This window comes from Scyliorhinus torazame, chromosome 5 (assembly GCF_047496885.1).
Source record: "Scyliorhinus torazame isolate Kashiwa2021f chromosome 5, sScyTor2.1, whole genome shotgun sequence".
In the NCBI taxonomy this organism is placed as follows: Eukaryota; Metazoa; Chordata; class Chondrichthyes; order Carcharhiniformes; family Scyliorhinidae; genus Scyliorhinus; species Scyliorhinus torazame.
This window is the reverse complement of record NC_092711.1, coordinates 98063019-98075078: the sequence shown is the minus strand read 5'-3', so window position 1 is coordinate 98075078 and position 12060 is coordinate 98063019. Positions and strand designations below refer to the sequence as shown.

The 12060-nt window shown below is 48.7% G+C and overlaps 2 protein-coding genes across 3 annotated transcripts in view; one reads left to right on the top strand and one right to left on the bottom strand.

Moving 5' to 3' along the window:
- Window positions 1-12060, bottom strand: part of LOC140421519 (uncharacterized) — a 331613-nt gene that overhangs the window by 133628 nt on the left and 185925 nt on the right. The window lies entirely within an intron of this gene.
- The window catches only part of LOC140419111 (uncharacterized), a 69366-nt gene continuing 65625 nt past the window's right edge, over window positions 8320-12060 (top strand). The window contains exon 1 of the mRNA XM_072502873.1: window positions 8320-8517. The gene's annotated coding sequence lies outside the window, so the exon portion shown is untranslated. The remainder of the gene's footprint in view (window positions 8518-12060) is intronic.

Here is a 12060-nt window from a genome sequence, read left to right as displayed (position 1 = left end):
TGACTGAAGACCATAAGACATAGGAGCGGAAGTAGGGCCATTCGGCCCATCGAGTCCACTCCACCATTCAATCATGGCTGATTTCAACTCCATTTACCCGCTCTCTCTCCATCACCCTTAATTCCTTGAGAAATCAAGAATTTATCAACTTCTGTCTTAAAGACACTCAATATCCCGGCCTCCACCGCCCTCTGTGGCAATGAATTCCACAGACCCACCACTCTCTGGCTGAAGAAATTTCTCCTCATCTCTGTTCTAAAGTGACTCCCTTTTATTCTGAGGCTGTGCCCCCAGGTCCTAGTCTCCCCTGCTAATGGAAACAACTTCCCTACGTCCACCCTATCTGAGCCATTCATTATCTTGTAAGTTTCTATTAGATTCCCCTCAACCTCCTAAACTCCAATGAATATAATCCCAGGATCCTCAGACGTTCATCGTATGTTAGGCCTACCATTCCTGGGATCATCCGTGTGAATCTCTGCTGTACCCGCTCCAGTGCCAGTATGTCCTTCTGAGGTGTGGGGCCCAAAATTGCTCACAGTATTCTAAATGGGGCCTAACTAATGCTTTATAAAGCTTCAGAAGTACATCCCTGCTTTTATATTCCAAGCCTCTTGAGATGAATGACAACATTGCATTTGCTTTCTTAATTACGGACTCAACCTGCAAGTTTACCTTTAGAGAATCCTGGACTAGGACTCCCAAGTCCCTTTGCACTTCAGCATTATGAATTTTGTCACCGTTTAGAAAATAGTCCATGCCTCTATTCTTTTTTCCAAAGTGCAAGACCTCACACTTGCCCACGTTGAATTTCATCAGCCATTTCTCCATCCCAGCTGGAAACTCATCGACGCAGTCATACTGGGCAGAGACCATTCACCTGCTCCAAGTGTGGGAAGGGATTCACTCAGTTATCCACTCTGTCCACACACCAGCGAATTCACACTGGGGAGAGACCATTCAACTGCTCAGAGTGTGAGAAGGGATTCAGTGATTCATCCAACCTGCGGAAACACCAGCGAATTCACACAGGGAGAGACGGTGGCATTCGCGAGCAGAGCGGCCGCGATGAGGAGAAGCTCCTGCTGGTCCACGATATCGCGGTCTTTTTCGGGGGGCTCCCCACTGTTTTAAAAAAAAAAAATGTAACTTCTCCGGGGTCGGCCCCGCCTCCCTCGCCCAAGTGTCAAAGCTCCGTTTCAGGGAGCCGGAGGGTTGGAAGGGTGAGGGGGGTGGGGGGCGGGGCGGGGGGGGGGGGGAGAGACTGGTCCCGGTGGGTTCGGTGGAGCGGCTGCACGTGGAGGAGGAGCGGGACAACCTGAAAGCCGGACCTGAAAATTTGAAAGGAGCAGCGGGGGCGGAGCCAAACAGGCCGAGGCGGCAGGCCCAAAGCCAGGGCGTGATGTAGGTGAGATGTCCCACATCGGATGTCCCGCCTAGAATGTGGTAAGAAGACTGAAGCCCGATCCCAGGGAAATTCTGGAGGAATACAAAAAACAAGAGAAAGATGTTTTAAAGAAATTTGGTGAAAACATTTTTTTCTCCCTTTTTTTGAAGGAAGAAAATGTTTTTGTTTTTTCTATTAAAAAAAAAGAAAGGATTGAAGAAGGTGGAAAAAAAAGGAAAAATAATAAGCCATTAAAGGATGCGAAAAGCAGCGTTGAGAAAGGTTGGAAACACGGGCTCGCCGTTGAATGAGAAGACGAGCAAAAGTGCTGACAAGATGGCGGATGCCGGACCGCATGGTGGGTCAGCACTACTTATGGTGGAGAAGATGACCGAGGTGATGGTGGTGGAGCTCGAAAAACAGTTTGTGAGGCACATGGAGGCGTTGAGGAAGGAGGCGGTGGTCGCATTGAAGTCATTGGTGGAGGAGGCAATCGCCCCGGTGAGGATAGCTGTGGCAAAGACATCGGCCGAGGTGAGAGAGCAGGGCGAGAAGGTGAAGGAAGTGGAGGAGGCCGTGTCGCAGCACATCGACCAGCTCACCTCGATGGGGGACGAGCTACGGAGGACTCTGAGCAAAGCTCGAGGACTTGGAGAACCGCTCGAGGCGGCACAATCTGAGAATTGTGGGCTTGCCCGAAGGGACAGAGGGTCCAAGGCCAACAGAGTACTTCGCTAAGAAGCTGGCGGAGTTGATGGGGGAGGGTGAGAACCCCTCCCGGTACGAACTGGACCGAGCTCATCGGTCATTAAGGCCGAAGCCCAAAGTGAATGAGCCGCCAAGAGCAGTAATTATCTGCTTCCATAAGTACTGCATGAAGGAGAAGGTGTTAAGCTGGGCGAAGGAGAAGCGCAAGGTGCAGTGGGATGCTGCTGGAATTTGGATCTACCAGGACTTGACGGTGGAGTTGGCAAAAAGACGAGCAGCGTTCTGGCGAGTGAAAGCGGCACTGTACAAAAAGGGGGTGCGAAGCTGAGGGTGACGTATGATGCCAAAGACTTTTATTTCGAGACAGCGGAGGCGGCTGAGGCATTCGTGCAGGCAGCAGGCTTGGGACAGACGTGAGGAGCGGAGCTGGAAGAGGGACTGGGCTGTGATTGGGGAGCTGGAAAATGTATCAATGCTATAACTTTCTTTTTACTGACGTGTATTGTAATTTAATTCTCTTCACATTGTTGCAGAGTTCAGGTTATTGGTTGGGTTGACTGGCATTCTGTGTTGCGACGGTTATATCTTAGTTTAGTGAATTGTATGGGTTGGATTGTTGTTCTTGCTTTTTCTTTCTCTGGGACTGGGTAGGAGGGGCCGGTATTTCATGGCGGGGGAGCCACTCGCGCTAGCTAATTAAAGTCAGCTAGTGAACGGAGGTGAGGTGCGAGGAGGGCTGCGGACATTGGAGCCTGGTTAGCAGGTTTCGATGGGCCTACGAGGCAAGCGAGGGGGGGCGGGGGGGGGGGGGGGGGAGATTGATGCTGGGAGATGTTTTTTCGAGAGGAAATGTTGGGGGGGATTTGTGGGGGGGGGGGAGGGGTTTGATGTTAATGGATAGGTGCGGGTCAGGCTCATGGGGCAGGGCCCGGTGGTATGATGATGGTGGATAAGAAGGGTGGGGCGGGGTGAGAGACCCCCAGTTGGGATAGTCATATGGAATGTGAGGGGGTTAGAAGGTCCGGTCAAGAGGTCAAGGGTGCTTGCGCATCTTAAAAGTTTGAAAGCAATGTAAAAGATGTAGCAATGCTGCAGAAGACTCACTTGAGGGTGAAGGATCAGATGAGACTTAAAAAGGGCTGGGTTAGTCAGGTGTTTCACTCTGGATTTGACGGAAGGGCTCAAGGGGTAGCGGTTCTGGTCAGCAAAAGGGTACGCTTCCAGATGGAGAAGGTGGTGGCAGATCAGGGGGTAGATATGTGATTGTGACAGGGACACTGGAGAGGAGGTTTGTGGCGCTGTTCAGTGTATATGGCCCCAATTGGGACGATGTGGGATTCGAAAAGAAGGTGCTTGGGGCCATCTCCGACTTGGACACACACAAACTGTTGGTGGGGGGGACTGGAACTTGGTGCAGGAGCCTAGGTTGGACAGGTCATGGCCGCGCTTGCTGGTCCCATCAGGGGGGTGGGGGGGAGGGCAAAGGCGCTGGCTGGGCTAATGGTGGAAATGGGAGGGGTGGACTCTTGGAGGTTTCTGCACCCGAGGGAATGGGAGTACTCGTTTTTCTCAGCAGTCCATAAGGTCTCGCAGATCGACTTTTTCTTGGTGGCAAAGGCTTTGCTGGCTGGGGTTAAGGGGTCGGAATACTCGACAATTGCAGTGTCAGATCACGCTCCACATTGGATGGATATGGTACTGGAGAAGGGGGCAGCGCAGAGACCGGGGTGGAAATTAGATGTGGGACTTTTGGGGAACGAAGTGTTCTGTGACAAAATTGAAAAGGTAATTAAGGAATATGTAAGTTTCAACTGATGAGATGTTGGAGGTAGATAGGAGTTATGCCGAAGATGGGGACTAAGCAAAGCTGGAAAAGAGGAAGGAACTACAGGCGAGCTTTGACCGACTATCTACCAGGAAGGCGGTGCGCCAGCTGAGACGAGCAAGGGATGCAGTTTACGAACATATGTTTGCAGGTCAGCTCCAGAGGGAAGCAGCGGCAAGGGAAATAGTTCAAGTGAGGGATAGGGCGGGGAAGTTGGTGGTAGCTCTGCAACTGATTAACAAGGTTTTTGAGGAATTTTATGAGGGGTTGTCCAGGTCAGAGCCACCTGGGGGAGACCGTGAGATGCAGGAATTTCTAGATGGGTTGGAGTACCCGAGGTTAGGGGAGGGGAACAGGACTACATGAGAGGGAGCGATAGTGGAGCAGGAGATAAAGGATGCGATTGGGAGGATGCAGTCGGGGAAGGTGGCAGGGCCGGATGGGTTTCCGATGGAATATTATAAAAAATTTAAGGATAGGCTGGTACCCCTGATGGTGGGGATGTTTGAAGAGGCGATAGGGAAGGGGGTGTTGCCACAAACTTTGTGGCTGGCATCGATTTCACTGTTGCTAAAAAAAGATAATCCGATGGAGTGTGGGTCGTATAGGTTCGTATCGCTTCTGAATGTGGACGCAAAAGTATTGGCGAAGGTACTGGCCGGTAGGCTGGGGGAGTGCCTCCCGAAGGTGGTATGTGAAGATCAGACGGGGCTCGTGATAGGGAAGCAGCTCTTTTCAAACGTTAGAAGTGTATTGAACGTCGTTATGGCGCCGGCAGAGGGGAAGGAAACAGAGGTGGTTGTGGCATTGGACGCTGAGAAAGTGTTTGACCAAGTAGAATGGGGGTACTTGATGGCAGTTCTGCACCGATTTGGGATTGGACCAAAATTTGTGGACTGGGTAAAGCTACTGCATAAGGAGCCGGGGCGAGTGTCCGCACAACCAACATCAGCTCGAGATACTTTTCTCTCCACCGTGGGACTAGGCAGGGATGTCCTATGTCCCCCCTGCTGTTTGCACTTGCGATTGAGCCGATGGACATCACATGAAGAGTTTTGGGGGGTATGGAAAGGAATAGTGTGGGGGTTGGGGGGGGGGGGGTGAATAGAGCCGATGACTTGCTGTTACACGTGTCGGAACCGAGTGTGTCGATAGGGGGAATATTGGAGCTGCTTCGGGGGTTTGGGTCTTTCTCGTGGTCTAAACTAAATCTAGACAAGAGTGAGTATTTTGTGGTGTCTTGGCGGTGGGTGGGGGCCGGTGTGTCGGGGCTGCCATTCCGTAGGGCAGGGACTCACTTTAGATACCTGGGGGAGCAGGTTGCACGGGAGTGGGGGGGAGGGGGGCTCCGCAAGTACAACATTTCTAGTTTGGTGGAGAGAGTGAAACCTGATCTGGCAAGTTGGGATGGTCTCTGTCACTGGCGGGTCGGGTACAGCCGGTTAAAATGAACGTATTGCAGCGATTTCTGTTTATTTTCCAATGCCTGCCGATTTTCCTACCAAAGGCTTTTTTCAGAGAGATTGAGGGAAGGATTACTTCATTTTAATGGAGGGAAGGTGGCCAGAGTTAGAAAGGTGCTTCTACAGAGGGGAAGGCAGGCCTTCCGAACCTGATGTATTACTACTGGGCAGCGAATGTGGAGGAGGTGCGGAGGTGGGCCAGAGGGATTGATTCCCAGTGGGTCAGAATGGAGGAGAGTTTGTGCAGGGGGTCAAGATTGAAAGCACTAGCAACAGCGCCGCTCCCGATGGCCCCGGGGAAATACTCAGGGAGTCTGGTAATAATAGCTTCTTGTAAATCTGGAGGCAGTTTCGCCAACACTTCGGGTTGGGGGCAGGGTCAAGGGAAATGCCGATTCGGGGGAACCACAGATTTGAGCCAGCGAAGTGGGATGGAAATTTTCAGAAATGGGAGGAGAAGGGGATTAAGTCACTAAAAGATTTGTTTCTTAGGGGTCGGTTTGCAGGATTGAAGGAGCTGGAAGCGATGTATGGGCTGGAGCAGGGGGAAATGTTTAAATACATGCAGGTTCGAGATTTTGCCAGAAAGGAGATACAGAGCTTCCCGGTGGAGCCGGCCTCCACATTGCTGGAGGAGGTAGTGTCAGCGATGTAAGGAGCTATTTTGGAAGAGGAGAAGGCACCACGGGAAGGGATGAAAGCAAAGTGGGAGGAAGAGTTGGGAGAGGATATGGAGGAGGGGTTCTGGTGTGAGGTGCTCCGGAGAGTGAATGCCTCCACCTCGTGCACGAGGTTGGGGCTGATGCAGCTGAAGGTGGTATACAGAGCACACCTCACGAGGGCGATTCTTTGAAGGAGTAGAAGATGTGTGGGAACGTTGTGGAGGAGGTGTGGGGGGGGATCACATTCATATGTTTTGGTCCTGTCCAAAGCTAGAGGATTACTGGAAGGAGGTTTTTAGGATAATTTCTAAAATGGTGCACGTGAAACTGGACCCGGGTCCCCGGGAGGCCATATTCGGGGTGACGGACCAGCCAGGGGTGGAAACGGGTGCGGAGGCAGATGTTGTAGCCTTCGCCTTGTTGATCGCCCAAAGGCGGATCCTGATAGGTTGGAGAGCAACCACTCCACCCTGTGCCCTGGCGTGGTGGGGGGACCTGTTGGAATTCTTGACTCTTGAGAAGGTTACGTTTGAACTGAGGGGAAGGATGGAGGGGTTCTACAATTCATGGGCATTATTCATTATGCACTTTCAAGAACTCAATAACATTGCACATGGGTTGGGGGGAGGGGGCTGTGTGTTAATGGCGACTATGGGTGATCCCTAATATCTTTTTGTCATTTGTTTGTGTGAACATGGTTTGGTGGGAGGATGGGATTGTTGTTATTGATATGGGGATTTACATATTTGTTACTGATTATTGTTTATTGTTGGTGGGTGTAAATTTGGGAGAAAATATGAAAAAGGAGGAGAATAAAAACCCCTAGTCGCCACATTCCGGTGCCTGTTTGAGTACACAGAGGGAGAATTCAGAAAGTCCATATTACCTAACCGCACATTTCGGGACTTGTGGGAGGAAACCGGAGCACCCGGAGGAAAACCGATGCAGGCATGGGGAGAACGTGCAGACTCCACACAGACAGTGACCCAAGCTGGGAATCGAACCTGGGACCCTGGAGATGTGAAGCAACAGTGCTATACACTGTGCTACCGTGCCGTCCATCCCACCCAGCAACAATGCACTGTTTTATCCAGACCCAAGAGTAGATTCAAGATGTCATGTTCGGCACAAGGATACTAGATATTACAGACTGTAAGATCCACAAACTCTGCCAAGACGGCTGCAACTTAGCATGTTATTGTGACATTAAACTGTGGGCAACATTCGATTCTGTGACCAATATTTAGTTAAACATGGACCTAAATAAGGAAACTTTGCAGCCACCTGTGAAGTTTAAATGTCTCGTTGTGTCAGGATGAACCAGCATTTGAGGAATATGGAATTTCTGGACTGTTGGTCTCCAAGTGCCGTATTGAAAACAGGAGAATGAGCTCGAATTGGGGCAGAGATAAGCGTGAGTGAGCATCGTAAACTGCTATTGTATCGGGGTGTTCTGGGTCTGAGTTTTAACCCTGCAGTTAATTGTCAGGGATGCAGTTTAATAAACCCTGAACAAAGCAAATGTGTGTGTGAGAAGCATCTGAAGCACCAGGAACCAGCTGAAACAGCAGAGCTGAATGTTTTCCAGTGCAGCCACAGTACTGAACTTATTCCATCTTCCAAGTCCACCTGAGAACCAACCTCCTGGCGATTCATCTACAGAAAGCTTCAGAGCCTCGTGAGAATTATTCGTTTCTAAAAATGCTTCACTCCAACTAAAGGATTAGTTCAACAAGAAGACAACAGACCTGCAGCAATATAAAGATTGCAGTCTACATTCCATTTCCATCATTACAGCTTCAACTTGATCTGTACCTAATTTCTGTGTATGTGTCAGTCAGTGAGTGTGAAAGAGAAGAGAGGCTGAGATGTTCAAACATCCAGGGAAATAGTGTGATAATAAATAAACTTTATTCCTTTAAAAATCACCAGTCAGCCTGCTGCTGAAATGTATTTTAAATAAAGAAATATCACACTGAGGGTAAGAAAATATCACATAAACATCCTGATAATGAACAGGAAAGGACCACTAAATGTAATCAAACGCTGTATAACCCCCTTAGATAGAGGCTGCAGCCTCTCACACTGAATGTCTACGTGATCCATAGGCACCTCCAGGCCACAAACATCAGCTTCGGCCTGGGAGTGGGTGAAACATTTAAAAAACCTGTTGCCATTTAATAGTTCGCCGGGCACTAGGACCCGGCTGGGAACAGAAACTTTCAGGCCCCGCCCACTCGCTGTTGCATCACCAATACGCCAGCGCATGCGCTCTGCTTCCCCAAGATGGCGGCTGTGAACCAGGGCCTGGTCCCGGGAGAGAGCTGACCGGCGGTGATGTGACCTGAGGATCACCGCACCTCAGGCAAGGGGCCAGGTTGGGAAGGCGGTGCCTTCAGGAATAACTGGGAAGGTGATGTTTGGTCAGTTGCTGCAGTCTGTGTAGTGAAGGTGCTGTCACAGTGGTGTGAGGTGAGGAAGTACAGGATTATCACCCAGCAATGATCAATTAAGGGGAATGTAAATCCAGCTCAGGCTGCTTTCAGATTGGAAAGGGAGCTAAGGTGTGTCCTCAGAGCTGGTGAATGTTGTGGCTTTGGCACTTTCTCGATAAATTCATTCCCTCCCTCCCTCTACCTTTAAAGTCGCAGAATTTTACAGCACGTAAAGGGGCCCTTTGGCCCATTCACAATAATCTTTATTATTGTCACAAGAAGGCTTACATTAACACTGTAATGAAGTTACTATCAAAATCCCTGAGTTGCCACATTCCGACACCAGTTCGGATGCACTGAGGAATAATTCAGAATGTCCAATTCACCTAAGAAGCTCGTCTTTCGGTACTTGTGGGAGGAAACCCACACAGACACGGGCAGAATGTGCAGACTCCGCACAGACAGTGACCCAAGCCAGGAATCAAACCCAGGTCCCTGGCGTTGTGAAGCAGCAGTGCTAACCACTATATTACTGTGCCGCCCATAAGATTATTAGATTAGTAGGTCTGCATGAATTGTGTCCCAAGATGCTGTGGGAGGCAAGGGAGGAGATTTCAGGAGCTCTGACCCAAACTTTTAATTTCTGGCCACGAGGGGAGTTGCCAGGTGACTTGAGAACAGCTAATGTGGTCCTATAATTTAAGAAAGGTTGTAGAGATAAGCCAGGGAACTGCAGCCCAGTGAGTCTTACATCAGTGGTAGGGAAACTATTGGAGAAAGTTCTGATGGACTCTATTTCCACTTGGAGAGGTTTGATCAGGAATAGTCAGCATGACTTTGTCAGAGGGAGGTCATGCCTAACAAATTTGATTGCATTTTTTGAGCATGTGACCAGGTGTGTAGATGGGGGTTGTGCAGTTGATGTAGTATACATGGATTTCAATAAAGCTTTTGACAAGATCCCACATGGAAGACTTGCAGATAACTCAAAGATTGGCCAGATGGTTAGCAGTGAGGTTGAGTGTCTTGGGTTACAGAAAGATATAGACGGATTGGTCAAATGGGCAGAAAAGTGGCAAATGGAATTGAACCCTAAAAAGTGAGGTGACACACTTTGGAAGGGGTAATGTGACAAGGAATTATTCAATGAACAGTGTGACACTGAGAAGTTCTGAGCAACAAAGGGACCTTGGCGTGTTTGTCCAGAGATCTCTGAAGGGAAAGGACATGTTAATAGGGTGGTGAAAAAGACAGATGGGACATTACTGTTCGCATTTCTGGTTGCTACATTATAAGAACTAGAACTAGAAGCAGGAGTAGGCCATCTGGCCCCTCGAGCCTGCTCCACCATTCAATGAGATCATGGCTGATCTTTTGTGGACTCAGCTCCACTTTCCGGCCCGAACACCACAACCCTTAATCCCTCTATTCTTCAAAAAACTATTTATCTTTATCTTAAAAGCATTTAATGAAGGAGCCTCTACTGCTTCACTGGGTAAGGAATTCCATAGACTCACAACCCTTTGGGTGAAGAAGTTCCTCCTAAACTCAGTCCTAAATCTACTTCCCCTTATTTTGAGGCTATGCCCCCTAGTTCTGCTTTCACCCGCCAGTGGAAACAACCTGCCTGCATCTATCCTATCTATTCCCTTCATAATTTTATATGTTTCTATAAGAGCCCCCCTCATCCTTCTAAATTCCAACGAGTACAGTCCCAGTCTACTCAAACTCTCCTTGTAATCCAACACCTTCAGCTCTGGGATTAACCTCGTGAATCTCCTCTGCACACCCTCCAGTGCCAGTGCGTCCTTTCTCAAGTAAGGAGACCAAAACTGAACACAATACTCCAGGTGTGGCCTCACTAACACCTTAGACAATTGCAGCATAACCTCCCTAGTCTTAAACTCCATCCGTCTAGCAATGAAGGACAAAATTCCATTTGCCTTCTTAATCACCTGTTACACCTGTAAACCAACTTTTTGCGACTTATGCACTAGCACACCCTGGTCTCTCTGCACAGCAGCATGTTTTAATATTTTATCATTTAAATAATAATCCCTTTTGCTGTTATTCCTACCAAAATGGATAACCTCACATTTGTCAACATTGTATTCCATCTGCCAGACCCTAGCCCATTCTCTTAGCCTATCCAAATCCCTATACAGACTTCTAGTATCCTCTGCACTTTTTGCTTTCCCACTTATCTTAGTGTCGTCTGCAAACTTGGACACATTGCCCTTGGTCCCCAACTCCAAATCATCTATGTAAATTGTGAACAGTTGTGGGCCCAACACTGATCCCTGAGGGACACCACTAGCTACTGATTGCCAACCAGAGAAACACCCATAATCCCCACTCTTTGCTTTCTATTAATTAACCAATCCTCTATCCATGCTACTACTTTCCCTTTAATGCCATGCATCTTTATCTTATGCAGCAAACTTTTGTGTGGCACCTTGTCAAAGGCTTTCTGGAAATCCAGATATACCACATCCATTGGCTCCCCGTTATCTACCGCACTGGTAATGTCCTCAAAAAATTCCACTAAATTAGTTAGGCACGACCTGCCCTTTATGAACCCATGCTGCGTCTGCCCAATGGGACAATTATAGGAAGGATATGATTGGAGACGGTGCAGAGGAGATTCACCAGGATGTTGCACGGGATGGAACATTTATGAAGAGAGGTAGGATAGAACAAACAAAGAAAGTTACAGCACAGGAACAGGCCCTTCGTCCTTCTAAACCATGCTGCCCGTCTAATCTAAAACTTTCTACTCTTCTGGGGTCCCCCATCCTATTCATCTATTTGTCAAGGCGTCCCTTAAATGCCACTTATACCTGCTTCCACCACCACCTCTGGCAGTGAGTTCCAGGCACGCACTACCCTCTGTGTAAAAGAATTTCCCTTGTACATCTCCTCTAAACTTTGCCCCTCTCACCTGAAACCTGTGTCTCCAAGTAATTGACTCTTCCACCCTGGAAAAATGTTTCTGACCATCCTCTCTGTCCATGCCCCTCATAATTTTGTCGACTTCTGTCAGGTCACCCCTCAACCTCCGTCGTTACAGTGAGATCAAACCAAGTTTAGACCAAAAGACCATAAGACATAGGAGTGGAAGTAAGGCCATTCGGCCCATCGAGTCCACTCCACCATTCAATCATGGCTGATTTCAACTCCATTTACCCGCTCTCTCTCCATAGCCCTTAATTCCTCGAGAAATCAAGAAATTATCAACTTCTGTCTTAAAGACACTCAACGTCCCGGCCTCCACTGCCCTCTGTGGCAATGAATTCCATATACCCACCACTCTCTGACTGAAGAAATTTTCTCCAACTTTCTCGAACTTTCTGAAATAAAGTTTCTCCAACCTCTCCTCACAGCTAATGCCCTCCATACAAGGCAACATCCTGGTAAATCTTTTCTGTACTCTCTCCAAAGCCTCCACGTCCTTCTGGTAGTGTGGCGACCAGAATTGAACACTATATTCCAAGTGTGGCCTAACTAAGGTTCTGTAAAGCTGCAACATGACTTTTCAATTTTTAAACTCAATGCCCCGGCTGATGAAGGCAAGCATGCC